Genomic DNA, 14,714 nt, shown 5'->3' with positions numbered 1-14,714 from the left:
AGATATTGGACACATTTGTCTATGAATAGAGGTCCCGGGTGGCCTATGTTTTCTTATCTTCCTTCCAAAAGAGGAAGCATTCAGTTCACACTGAGGAAAAAGCCAAACAGCCAACCATTACTGGAAGGAAATTTAACGGGATGGAGCTTAAGATTAGCCTGGGCTTGAAATTCTGTATTTATAAAAATTTCAGGTGTCTAGGACACCGGCTGTCTTGAAAGCCTAACATGATTTTTTTTTTTTTTTCTGGTGAGAAATCTATTGTGTACAGAAGATTTGTATACAGTACAGTAATTCCTTTATTGATATCATGTTGGGAACCTTTAATATATGTGGAAGGAGGGGCGCCTGGGTGGCTCAGTGGACTAAGCCTCTGCCTCGGCTCAGGTCGTGATCTCAGGGTCCTGGGATCAAGCCCCGCATCAGGCTCTCTGCTCGGCAGGGAACCTGCTTCCCCCTCTCCCTCTGCCTGCCTCTCTGCCTACTTGTGATCTCTGTCTGTCAAATAAATAAATAAATAAATAAATAAAATCTTTTAAAAAATGCAGAGGGAAATACAGTTGGGATGGTATTTTCTTGTAAGTGCTGGGATGGGAATGAGAATCAGTGACTCTGAGAATCTTAGTATGTAAATGTTGAATCATGCACATCTAAATAATTAACATGTTGTAAGGCAGAAGGTTCTGGAAGTAAATCCTCATGGGTTCCAACTCCTAGCTGTCCAATTCTTTTGTGAGTATATACCTGCTTCTTTAAAAGACAAAAGAACAGAGAACATGGAGGGCCAACTAGGAACATTCAGGTTAAGGTGATGTCTTGCCATGACTAATATCCCTGACTGGGCCTTCTCTCTGCCTCAGTTTTCTTGAAACATCTTTACCCTACCTCTTACCCCTGGGCACTTAACTGTCAGCAAAACCTTCCCTTGGCCACCAAGCAAGGGTAGAATTTACATATTTTCCTTCATTTGACTTTCATGACAATTCTCTGAGACAGACATTATTATGCCTAATACATAAAGGGGGAAACTGAGGCTCAAGAAATCAAGTGATTTGATGTAGGTCACAAAACTAATGTATGTTAGAGCTAAATTTCTGGTATTCTTTACCTCAGAGCCTCAACTTGCATTTTCACTCCTCAGGGGGTACAATACAGTGACTTTCAGGAAGGGTGGGCATGACAGCTGCAGTTCTCAAACTTTCATGTCACAGGATCTGAGGATCCTATTAAGATGCAGATTCTGATTCAGTGCCATGTGTTGTGGGGGGTCGTGGGAACCTGCCCTTCTGACATGTTCTCAGTTGATGCTGATGCTGCTGGTCCCCAGGCCATAGTTTGAGTAGTGAGGCTCCAGAGTGCAAGGCTGAGGGGAAGAAGGCCCTGTTCATGGCTCTTCTCAGGAGGCAATGGAATCTAGAGAGGGCTGACCTCAACTGTAATGGAGTGCTTCCCACAGAAGAGGTGCTGCCTCCTAGCACTTTCCTTCGGGCAGCCGTGCGGTCCCATCACAATGTGACAAAGATGCACGTTGAGCCATTGGGCCGATTCCTAAGATGTTAAAAATCTAAGGCAAAGACCAGCATAAGTCAATGGAACAGAATAGAAAGCCCAGAAATGGACCGCAACTCTATGGTCAACTAATATTCAACAAAGCAGAGAAGAGTATCCAATGGGAAAAGGACAGTCTGTTCAATAAATGATGCTGGAAAAATTGAACAGCCACATGCAGAAGAAATAAGACTGGACCATTCTCTTCCACCATACACAAAGATCAACTCAAAATGGATGAAAGACCTAAATGGGAGACAGGAATCCATTAAAATCCTAGAGGAGAACACAGACAGTAACTTCTTCCACCTGAGCGTCAGCAACTTCTCTAAAGGCAAGGGAAACAAAAGACACGTCTGTTTAGCAAGATACGTCTCTAAAGGCAAGGGAAACAAAAGCAAAAATGAACTATCGGGTCTTCATCAAGATAAAAAGATTCTGTATGGCAAGGGAAACAGTCAACAAAACAAAAAGGCAACCTACACAATGGAAGAAGATAGTTGCAAATGACAAAGCAGATAGAGGGCTGGTATCTAAGATCTGTAAAGAAATTATCAAATTCAATAGCCAAAAAAACAAATAACCCAGTCAAGAAATGGGGAGAAGACATGAACAGACACTTCTCCAAAGAAGACATCCAATTGGTCAACAGACACATGGAAAAATGCTCGGCATCACTTATCATCAGGGAAATACAAATCAAAACCACAATGAGATACCACCTTACACCAGCAGAATGGCTAAAATTGATAAGACAGGGAACAACAAGCGTTGGTGAGGATATGGAGAAAGGGGAACCCTCTTACGCTATTAGTGGGAATGCAAGCTGGTACAGCCACTTTGGAAAACAGTGTGGAGTTTCCTTAGGAAGTTAAAAATAGAGCTACCCTCTGACCCAGCAATTGCACTACTGGGTATTTACCCAAAGATCAGATATATAATGAAAAGAAGGGGCACCTGCACCCCAATGTTCATAGCAGCAATGTCCACAATAGCCAAACTGTGGAGGGAGCTGTCTTTCAACGTATGACTGGATAAAGAAGATATGGTTCATATATACAATAGAATATTACTAAGTCATCAGAAAGAATGGATACATACCATTTACATCAACATAGATAGGACCAAAGGGGATTATGCTTACTGAAATAAGTTAGGCAGAGAAAGACAATTGTCATTGGTTTTCCTTGTATGTGGAATATAAGGAATAGCACAGAGGACCATAGAGGAAGGGAGGGAAAACTGAATGGGAGGAAATCAGACAGGGAGACAAACCCTGGGAGACTCTTGACTCCCGGAAACAAACTGAGGGTTTGTGGAAAGGGAGGAGGGTGGGGGGATGGGATAAGTGGGTGATAAGCATTAAGGAGGGCGTGTGATGTGATGAGCACTGGGTGTTAAACGCAACTAATGAATCATTGAACACCACACCAAAAACTAATAATGTACTGCGTGTTGGCTAATTGAATTTAAAGAAAAAAAGAAAGAAAAAAAATCTAGGTGAAGAAAGCAGTCTTCAGTGCTCCTATTTCAGATGACAGAAGAAGAATCCCTCTGTAGTCGCACCACAAAGACAGCCGTCGGTTCTAATAACTCGCAAGACAGGCCATGTACATAATGTCCGTTTCTAGTATGTGTTGCTGTTAAAATGATCTGATATTCCTTATGCTTTGCCCGAATGAAACACTGGGGCCTCATGGCGTGGGTTCACAGTGCCTAGCAGAGGTGGAGGGGACCATGAGTAAATATGTTATTGGGCTTTAGGGAGGGAGAAGGAGGAGAGACCTGAAGGAAGTGACAGTGTCTTAGGAAGAACAGGGCTCTTAACCAGGTCCTTTGAATTATTTCGGGAAGGTCTTTTCCCCAAGGACTTGCTGCAGGAAACAATGTTTGAATCAAACTTCCCCCAATGTCTGGTCTCTGTCTCTTTGACGGAATTATTTTTAATGTTTCTTGTCCTTATTTAATATCATCTTTCAGGCAGTACTTTAACATCTGGATGCTGATCTGCTTTCTGTTTCATTGTTGATGCTTCTCCCCACTGTTGTCCGTGCCCATTTGTACAGGATGCTTTGTTACCGACTGACGCTCTTCCTTTATTATTTATGCCCTTCCTCCTTTGTTGATGGCTTTTGCTTAGTCACCCTGCTTCTCTGATGCGCTCTTTGCTCACACTCTATTTCCTACAGCCCCTTTACCCTTGTCCAATCCCTTTATCCTTAATACAGAATTCTGTTTCTCTCAATCCAGCGGGGAGCCCAGAGCGGCTTGTGGAACTTCACGTAGTTTGGGGGATGCTTGGCGGCATCTTTGAGCATTTAGGCATCTTTTTAAGGTCCTGTTTTGTCTCAGTCACCTTTCACCAGGTCATGCTGCTGTAGCACAAAATCCCCAGTGTCAGGGGCTTTCAATGACAAAGGTGTATTTCTCACTGGTGTTAGAGGTTGCTGAAGGTCAGCTGTGGCTCCAAGAGCCTTCCTTCCTTGTTCTGGGATGCAGGCTACTGCGTCTGTACTGCTACTGTACTGGGATGCAACAACTGCCTGGGCTAGGCTGTTCTTGGGGCAGAAGAAAGGAGTAAGAAAGGGCGCCTGGGTGGCTCCATGGGTTAAGCCTCTGCCTTTGGCTCAGGTCATGATCTCCGGGTCCTGGGATTGAGACCCACATCGGGCTCTCTGCTCCGCGGGGAGCCTGCTTCCCCCTCTCTCTCTGCCTGCCTCTCTGCCTACTAGTGATCTCTCTCTCTGTCAAATAAATAAATAAAATCTTTAAAAAAAAGAAAGAAAGAAAAGAGTAAGAAAGCTGGTAGGATGGTAGGATCCAACAATGGTTCTTAGAGCTTCCGTTCGGAGCTGCAGTAAGGCGCTTACATTTGCATTTCATCAGCCAAAGCAAGTCATGTGGCCAAGCCCACTGAGCGTGGAGCAGGAAGTATACTCCACCCGTAGATAATGCAAGTTCCATGGCACTGGATGGGGACACATCCCTGTGCTTCTTACTATAGTAAGAAAAGTTAGTGATTAGGAATAACATTGCAGGCTACCACATGCTCTAAAGTTAGAATTCATCCTGTCGGGTGAACACTGGACAGAACTACACTTATTTTCTATTAATGGTCACATCAAAGGGTAGCTATTCACCCAATAAAATCTCTAAGAATCCTGAGATTCTTTGGCAGTTTTTAATATTATTAACCAATGAAAATCTCTGCTAGCTATTTTGTCATCTCTTACATCTTCAGATGAGGTTGGGGCAGGGGTCATCTCCATGATCACATTTGGAATAACTTTACATTGCATCTGTGTCCCAAGTTTAGGATTTGGGGAAGCTGGCTTAACTCCTCTAGATCAAGAGGGAAGCATTTATGGAACAAGACTGCCTTGCAAAATCCTTTAAATTTTCTGTGCCTCAGTTTCTTTCATATATAAATGGGGAATAACAGGGGCGCCTGGGTGGCTCAGTGGGTTAAGCCGCTGCCTTCGGCCCAGGTCATGATCTCAGGGTCCTGGGATCGAGTCCCGTATCGGGCTCTCTGCTCAGCAGGGAGCCTGCTTCCCTCTCTCTCTTTCTGCCTGCCTCTCCGTCTACTTGTGATCTTTCTCTGTCAAATAAATAAATAAAATCTTAAATGGGGAATAACAATAGTTCCCCCCCACCCTTGAATGGGGTCTTGAGGGTTACATGAGGTAGTAGATGTAAAACTCTTAGAACTTTGTGATACATATAAATATTTGAGTGTTTGCTTTGATGGTGATGATGACGATGACGATGACGATGACGATGACAATCATTACTTCTACCACTTTGGCATCTGAACCCCTGCAAAATATATATGGGGATTCCAAAACTACCCATTTTAGAGCTGACAGTCAGACTTATGTTTCGGAGTTTAAGATTTACTTATCAGTAAACAAAATAAAAATCAACACAAAAGTAGGGGTTTAAATTCCTGGCCTCCTGATAAGACTAGTAATAATTTCTCTTGGAGAAATTAATCTCTAGGTCACGTGTTCTCGCCTTCCAGTCATTGTGTGGAGTGAAAGTCCTTTAATTGTTATATGAAGTCTTCAGTTTATTTGGTGACCACAGTGCACCTGGGGCTTGTGTGAGAGGGACAGGCTGCTGGGAAATTCCAGACCAGGGCACAGAGGAGAGCCATAGGACTTGTGTCTGGAAGTCAGTGGCTTGGTCTTCCAGGACTGATGCTGGGGAAATGAGTAGACATATGCGGGTTAGTGTGCGTGGAGAGTTTGCTAGGGAAGATAATGAGGCTTCTGGTCTGGATGGCTGCTTTTGTCTCATGTTCCATCGGTTCAGCCTGAGTAGCCTCAACGCAAAAGGAAAGGAACAAGGGTCCTGGAGTCTGAATGTCAAGTTCAGCAACTTCTCAGCTGTGTGAGCTTGGGTATGCTTCTTAACCTGTTTGAGCCTTGGTTTACTCATAAATGTAATTTATTTAATATTTATCTAGCCATGACCATGTGCAAGAGCACTACGTATATTCTTTAAATATTCACAAAATAATTTTATGTTCATAATAATCCTGTTTGGTAGGTATAATTATACCCATTCTGCACATGGGACAACTGAGGTAGAGTGAGGTGAGCAGCTGGCCTGTACTCAAACAGGCAGGAAGGGGAAGAGCCAGGTTTCAAGCCCAAGCAGCCTAGCTCCCAATGCGATATTCATATCCACTGTGCTTGTGTGGCCTCTTGGTGCCGTAGGAGCTTTGCCTGGGGTTGCTGCTGGAAAGTAGATCTGTTCACCTCTTCCAAATCTTACTCCACTTCCTGATGCAATAAGTAGGTGCTCAATAAGCTCAATTTCCCTTCTACCATCTTCCTTTCAGCTGTCCTGCTGGACCCCAGGAAGTAGGGTTAGTGAGTGCCAGGAACAGGGTTGGGGATGGTCAGCCTGAATCTTCCCTGGTAAGGATTTCTCATAACTCTCAAATGAGTTCAGGACTAGGAATGGGTTCTTACTTATTTTCCTTACAGTCAGTGCATTCCACATAATTGGGCAAATCATTTGTATCTCCAAGCCTCAGATTTTTCATCTGTGAAGTGGGGACAATTTAGAATTTATCTCAGGGAATTCAGAAAATCTCTGTAAAGCTTCCATGAGATAATACTTACAAAGCACTTAGCCAATGGCACTCAATAAATTGTGCTTGTTTTCTTAGTTCTTCAGTGTTACCCAAGAGGCATATTTTAGATCAAACTGGCCCCCACTAGATTATGTCATAAATATCCTTAACTCTTGGGTAGACCTGCGGGTCGTTGGGGTTGTGGTAAACTCAAGGATGGGCCAGTTAATTTCTACTTCTGGGGAACTATAATCCACACATGCTTTGTGCAAGCCCTGGATATGCAGGGCTGGATGCAGGGATGTGCAGCTGGATATGCTATCCGTTGGAGTATCTGGGCCCAGCCAGAAGTAAGCAAGAAGGGGGAGGGAGAAGAGCAAAGGAAATATATGCAGGGCAAAGTCCGTGGAGGAGAGTGGCTGTCCTGGAACATGTGGTTTATGGCGTACACACTGTCAGCGACCACTGTTACCATCTAACCAGAACTTACTATGTATCAGGCCCTGTGTAAGTATTTCACAGACACTGTCACTTTTAACTTTCTCAGCCACGCTACAAGTTCTTTCATCTATTGGCCAAAGCAAGTTACACAGCCAGTCCAGGTTCAAGGGGTAGAGAAATACACTCACACCCTCTCTTGATGGTGTGAGAGGAGGAGGAGCTATGAGGGGTCACTATAGGCGCTTGGATAAAGGGAGGAACTATGCTTGCAATCAGTTTGCAACAGTCTCTGCGGTACACCTGTGTCCCTAGGGTAACCTCTGTGTTCAAGAAAAGGGAAATCAGCTACCAAGTGCCTCCTAGCATCTTGAGTCCCTTTGATTACAGATAGAGTCTAAGAGGCAAATCAACTAAAATAATCGTCCAATTGTTCTGTTATTCTCAGGAATCATACAGCAACTACGTGGAGAATTTTGTGTTTTCCGAATTTCTTGGGTTCTTGTGTTTCAAACAAGCCCCCAGCTAAGAATGTCACTTATCTGGAATCCCAGACCTCTGCCAACTGCTATGCGGTTAGTGGGCTACCCAAAGCTACACATATTTCTGCTAGCCTTTCCAAGGAGAAGAAAGTGAGTCATGAATCTTAACTTCCAAAAGTAAGCAAGACTGCAGTGTATTGATTCATGAAACAGATTGGTCAGGGCTGGACAGTATTATTGAAAAGGTGAGATGGTTTGTGCTACAGGAAGCAAGATGCTAGAATGTACATCTTTGGGTGACTTGAGGTGATTCATTGATTATTTTTCTATTTATAAGTGGTGTTGACTTTCCATATTGAGTCATAATAATACATTTTTCTTCTGAAATTTGCTTATATAAAAAAATGGAGTCAATTAAAATGGAAGCCAATAATCGAGGTGCTCTCTGGATAGGAAAAAAAAAATCGTAAAGTGGTAGGTAAAGTTATCCCTGGCAAACAAAGCCAGGTGTATAAAAGGATGGAGAGGCAGTCCCTTGTCGAAACAAGACAGCCGAGGCCATGAAAGAGGGAGTCAGTTTCTGAAAGCATCCTATCTGATAAAGAACATCATATGTGTTCTGACCCAAGTCTCCCATCTCAAAATTTATTTCTACCCCACTACGTTGAATTCCTATTCCCTCGGAGTGCGTGGATGGCTCAGATGGTTAAGTGTCTGCCTTTGGCTCAGGTCATGATCTCCAGGTCCTGGAATTGAGCCCCACATCAGGCTCCTGGCTCAGTGGGGAGTCTGCTTCTCCCTCTGCCTCTGCCTGCTTCTCCCCTTGCTTATGTGCTCTCTCTCGCAAATGAATAAATTAAAGCTTTTAAAAAATTCCTATTCCCTTTAAATCAACAACCTGAAATAAACAAAAATTACTTATGTGTGCAAATACATTTTATTATTAGGAAATCTTACAGAATAATATTTTCCACCATTTATGATTAGGCACTTTATGAACTTGGCAATGAGAATAGTGATGATAATCATCATACATTGACTAACATTCACCTCAGTATTGGGGGGGGGAATTGCTTCATAATTTTTTTGTAGCTTCACACTATGTACAGAAACACCTTTGTGCACAGTTGAAGTCTGCAATACACAAATACTGAGACAGATATTACCTTATAAACACATCCGTATTGGGTGAGAGTAAGATTTTCTAATTGGAGATCATTTAAAAAAATATGTGAGGATAAATAGCTAATTAAAAATATATACATATGGACCAAAGTACACACAATCCGTGCTACAACATGGGTGTAACTTGAAAATAACATGTTAAGGAAATAAGCCAATTGTAAAATGTCACTTCTTATATGAACTATCCAGAATAGGTGAGTTCAGATGGCAGACAGGACTGCCAGAGGCTGGGGGAGAAGGGTGGACAGTGGATAGAGACTGGGTTTGCTTGTGGGGTGATCAAATGTGTTGGAGCTGGATAGGTGGTGGCCCAACATTATGAATGTACTTCGTGTCACCGAATTGTTTACTTTGAAATGGTTACATTTATGTTCTGTGAGTTTCACCTCCATAAAAGTATCCCAAACGTATACATAATCGCTAGTGTACCCTTAGACCCATGTCCATGAATGTGTGATGGAAGGTGCGAACAAGGCTCTTTTATTAGTATAGTGTTTCTCAGACTTCTTGGTCTCAGGTCCCTCTTATGCTCTTAAAAGTCATTGAGGATGACAAAAGCTTCTGTTTATGAGTCTTATTTCTATCAATCTTCACCATGTTGAAAATTAAAATGGAAACATTTAAAAATATTCATAAACTCATTAAAAATAACATAAACCCATTACATGTTAACAAAACAATATTTAATGAAAAATAATTGCATTTTCGCGAAACAAAAATATTTCATAAGAAGTAGCTAACCAGCTCACAACTCGAACCACCACAGAGCTCATTTTACTTCTAGACAACCCTTGGCTTCAGAATGTTCCTGAGATGCTTTATGTCTGCTTCAGTTTTATCATAAAGTATTAAAAATTGTGTGCATATTCAGTGCTTGGGATTTAATTAACTTAATTTCTTTACTCTTTCATAAAGCATGTTTTTTTTTCTTTTTTAAAGATTTTATTTATTTGAGAGAGAGAGAGAAAGAGCGCACCAGTGGGGGTTGAGGGGGAGGGGGAGGGGCAGAGGCTGAGGGAGAAGCAGGCTCCCTGCTGAGCGGGGAGCCCAACACAGGGCTCGATCCCAGGCTTAACCAACTGAGCCACCCAGGTGCCCCTCATAAAGGACATTCTTAAGTGAAGGTGGCAGTGTTTGTCATGCACAGTCACGGCTGTGAAGAGCACAGCAGGAGAATGCGCTGGGTTAACTTGGGGCCACATCTTGACTCTCGCTAAGGCGCAGGCAGCTTCACTCCCCATTGCGTTTGTGCCATCCGTGCAAATGTCTAGCCCAGTGAAAAGGGTAGATAATGTCTTCTCATCTCCACGAGAATGGATTTGCCTTCATGGAGCCTCCTGGAGGTGTCCCAGGGGTCCCCAGGGTTCTGAAGGACTCTGATTCCTCACCATGAAATACAAGATTCACGAATTATAAGTATGTAGAACATGCACAGCTTTTTAAAATGGGGGACTCCGGGGGCGCCTGGGTGGCTCAGTGGGTTAAAGCCTCTGCCTTCAGCTCAGGTCATGATCTCAGGGTCCTGGGATCGAGCCCCACATCGGGCTCTCTGCTCAGCAGGGAGCCTGCTTCCCTCTCTCTCTCTCTGCCTGCCTCTCTGCCTACTTGTGATCTCTCTCTCTCTGTCAAATAAATAAAAAAAAAAATCTTTATAAAAAAAATAAAATGGGGGACTCCGTTCTTAAAAGGCTGAATTGTCTTTACAGTGGAAATTAGAAACAGGACCTTGTTTTAATCAAATGTTGAATCCTTTTCTCTGATACTCCCCCACCTCAGGGCCTTTCCAGTCATGTAATTGTTCCCTCCTTCACGGGCTCTGAGGGCTTAGCCATCACCTCAGGGAGGCTTCTCTCTCCACCTTATCTAAATATTGCCCATCCCCAACACATGGGCCTATCTCTCTCTCTCTCACTGACACACACACACACACACACACACACACACACACACACGGATTTGCAATGAACTAACACAAAGTGTTGAAAGGCCCCGTGATAAACACCTTGTGTTTAAACCCATGTCAAGCTCAGCTCGACTGTGGATGAGAAAATGCAAGCCAAGGGGTCAGTTGCTTTTTTAAATTCAGTGTTTTCCAAACTCTGTGTTAGTGTTCTCTGGAATGTGCTTTGGATAATGATTGCCTATACACAGCCTTGCTGGCTCCTCGATTAGCACAGGTGTGAAGGCCCATTTGGTTAAGAGCCACGAATTTGCTCACTGTCCCCTGGGGTACTAGTCCGACGTAAGATTGTATCACTCATTTGTCCAATAGAAAATTGAAATATTTCATTTCATAATTCTTAATTTTGTGTGCTGATAAGTCATTTTGGTGATGCAAATTGTTTGGATCGCTTTAGGGTGGGTGAGTGAGGGTTAATCAGGACAAATAGTTGGACTTTTTATGATTTTAGAAGAGAGTTTGAGAAATGCTCTAATCCCAGTGGCACCTGTCACGAAATCAAACCCAGAGGAATTAATATTTTGTTTCCTCCAGCTTTTACAAACCGTAAAGGGAGAAAATCCCTACAGATGACTTAATAAGCTTATTCCTCATAAGAAATCCTTTAAAGTGGGTGGTCTACCCTACATTTCTTAGAAAATTGCCAACGGAGCAGTGCTCTAGGGATTCAGGAACTCACAGGATACTGGGTCATTAAGTAACTTTCCATTGTGTGGCTGGAAGCTCAGCTCCACCGTGGATGAGAAAATCCAAGCCAAAGGGGGCAGTTCCTTCTTCATAGGAACATGTGGTTCACCTTCTTGCTCAGGACACTCTCCCCCTTTCTAGAGAATTCTCACATTCGAGTCTCATACATGTCCATGCACCCTAAAAGTAGAGACTGCTTCACTGTCCTTCCCTTTTCCTTCTCCTTCTCTTGGGCGGAAGTTAAAGAGAAAATCTGGTTCTCTAACCTGCTGCCCTATCCCCGAGGTCAGTCTGCATTGTGCTCAGAATCTTTACTGCCTTGCATCTCCAGTGGCCTCAAAGACCATCTGATTGACCACGGTGCTGACCTTTCTTTTGCAGAGTATAGTTTCTGAGAACTCAGCAGACCGGCAACATCTTGCTTACGTGGCTATTGATCCCTAACTCTGCCTGACTAAAGAGCTTGATCAGCCCAAGAATCTGTCAATAACCACAGCACTGTGAATCACCCACTTCCTGCCGGCTCCATATCCCACTAAGGGTTGGAGTGTATCTCCAATTTAGAATTTAGATTTAGAATACCTAAGGTAGATTTTATTTTCTGTCTTGAGCCAAGGGTACCCACCAGGCAGATACTCTTCCCAGGGCTTAGTGGTTGGGAGTGATTTTACAAAAGATGACAATTGCTTATCACTGTCACACCTGCCCCCCCACCCCCGCCAAAGCCTTTAATTGTGAATTATTTGTAAAAAAAAAAAAAAAAAAAAAAAAAAAAAAAAAATTCCTTTTTCAAATAGCTGGTTATTCATTTGACCGTACTTCGTTACTGTACTCCAGTATCTTGATATTTTCAAAGCATTAATCAAATAAGTGTGGGACAAAGTTAACAGCCGAAAGAGATCTTTGGGGGGCAGTATGATTGGAGGGGTTCATAAAAGGTGACCTCAAAGTCTTGAGTGCAGCAATGCCTGAATTTTTTTTTCAAAAGTTTTTTTATTTATTTATTTGACAGACAGAGATCACAAGTAGGCAGAGAGGCAGGCGGGGAGAGAGAGAGGAGGAAGCAGGCTCCCTGCTGAGCAGAGAGCTCGCTGCAGGGCTCCATCCCAGGACCCTGAGATCACGACCTGAGCTGAAGGCAGAGGTTTTAACCTACTGAGCCACCCAGGTGCCCCGCCTGAATTTTTTTTTTGATAAGAATATATAGGTCCTCTTTTAAAATGCAGGTTCCCTTAAGATTCCCCTACTGCACTCATCTTCTTTTGTAGACTCGTTCTAGAGCAGTCAAGCTGAACAGAATCTTCGTGATCGTCTGCTCCAGCCCCCTTCTGTTAGAGATGAAGGCTCTTGGGCTGAGAAAACAGGAGTGTCTGCAGTAAAGTCTCACAGCTAGTTAGTAGTAGAGTTAGGATTAGTACTCTGAGTCTCCTGCCTTTTTCCCTGAAAGCTTTATGTATCCTATGGCATCCTGAGGAGACAACTTTCTTTAAAATATGTCAACCTGTATTAAATTCCGTGCCTAAAAATATTTCATATAATGCAGTTTGATTAGTGTTTCTCTAGAGTCACTGCAATCCTAGAGATGGCAGGCATTGGGGTAATTTTATATAAAACCTCCCCTTGGGTTTAAGTCACTTCCAAGATCCGATGGTTGTTTTAAAACTAGTGCGTAAACTGGCATGTTTGGGTAGCAGCGATATTAGAAACAGAAGAATTAGAATGATTGGCAGGCACTGAAGGTCTGTGTGTCAATTTCACTGAAAACGGTGGCACGGCGCCAAGGCCTCACCCGCACCCACCACCACCAAGTGTAATCACTGTGTCTGTGTGCGTGAGGGGAGGAGCCCTGGGGAGCACAGAAAAGAGATAAATCAAAGGAAGTAGAGGGAAACTTAAAAAGGCAATTTGTTTATGTAGGTATGTCTATGGAACCAGCATTACCCATTGTCTGCTGTGGGAAAGTCCTGAAAAGTTCAAGGGAACCTGGCCCCAGAGAGGGGCAACAATGTATCCCCAGTCTCTCTGGTAATACGGGTAATGGGCATGGCGTGTGCTCGTATTGCTAAGCAAAACAAACTACTCCTTCCATGTTTGGAAATATCTATCACAATTCTCTATGATTCACTTCAGCTAAATCCAAAGGGATTTTGAATTCTGAGTATTAATTGTATACTTTTATTTCCATTTAACCACTAAAATAGTTTTCTTCTAAAACCCAAGACTGCCCCTCTGTGTCTCAGTGAATCCTTTCTCCTTAAATGGGTTTCGCAAGCAGACTTGTGAAAGTGATTTTCTCTTCCTCAGGGAAATAGGAATTTCTATTATTAATATGTCAGAGAGCGATGGTTCTTAAATTTTGATGTGCATCTCATTTACCTGGGGAACTTGCTAAAAACACAGACACCTGGGCCCCGCTTCAGATCTACCTGATCAGAATATAGAATGGGATCAGGGTTGTGTGTTGTAAAAGTTGTTCATGCCTCTTGTGCCTGCCCTGTGATTTCTGTGTTTTCCTGTCTGAGATCCATGTCAGAGGGCTGGAGATAGGAAAGAAGAAGGGTTAGTGGGGCTGTGGCTTATGAATTGGGATTGCCCCGGGGTCCAAGTTCCCCATTCATTCCTTTGTAAACGTTCATTGAGCATCTATTTACTGTGAGCACAGAATGATGCTAGGTTTGGGGCTGACTCCGATCATGCAAACACTGGTGTTCCCTCGGGTGCTCGCAGATAGCTTTGTTGATGTTGATTTAGAATTCAGACAGCTCCAGTGTGGTGGGGGGAAGGGGTGTGGGTCAGGGGGTGAGAAGCTGCACAGAAAAAGGAACGTTTGAGCAGACCTTGACAGAAGAGTCCCACTTCTCTGGGGAAAGGAAATTCTTAGATAGAGGACTGGCTAGGGCTGAGGCTTGGGTCATAAACAGTGTGTGAGCTTACAGCTCCTCGCGTGGCTCCCTATGGCTGAAACCCCCAGAGGGGTGTATAGGAGAAGAGCCTGGGAAAAAATGGATACACAGCCCTAAGAAGTATGGATTTTTTTTTAAAGATTTTATTTATTTATTTGACAGAGAGAGAGAGAGAGATCGCAAGCAGGCAGAGAGCCAGGCAGAGAGAGAGGGGGAAGCAGGCTCCCCGCCGAGCAGAGAGCCCGATGCGGGGCCCGATCCCAGGACCCTGGGATCATGACCCAAGCTGAAGGCAGAGGCCTAACCCACTGAGCCACCCAGGCACCCCAGAAGTATGGATTGTTTTAAAAGAAACAATTACATTAGGGTTTTTGATATGAAAGCATATCGTGTGCATGTAGAATTAAGGTTTTGAAATCTGTTAC

General features: G+C 43.4%; 1 protein-coding gene across 5 annotated transcripts in view; it reads left to right on the top strand.

Moving 5' to 3' along the window:
* Positions 1–14,714, top strand: part of PRUNE2 (prune homolog 2 with BCH domain) — a 261,380-nt gene that overhangs the window by 16,529 nt on the left and 230,137 nt on the right. The gene's annotated exons all lie outside the window — the stretch shown is intronic.

Source organism: Lutra lutra, chromosome 13, assembly GCF_902655055.1.
Source record: "Lutra lutra chromosome 13, mLutLut1.2, whole genome shotgun sequence".
Taxonomy (NCBI): Eukaryota; Metazoa; Chordata; class Mammalia; order Carnivora; family Mustelidae; genus Lutra; species Lutra lutra.
The sequence above is the reverse complement of the archived record's forward strand: the minus strand, read 5'-3'. Positions and strand labels throughout refer to the sequence as shown.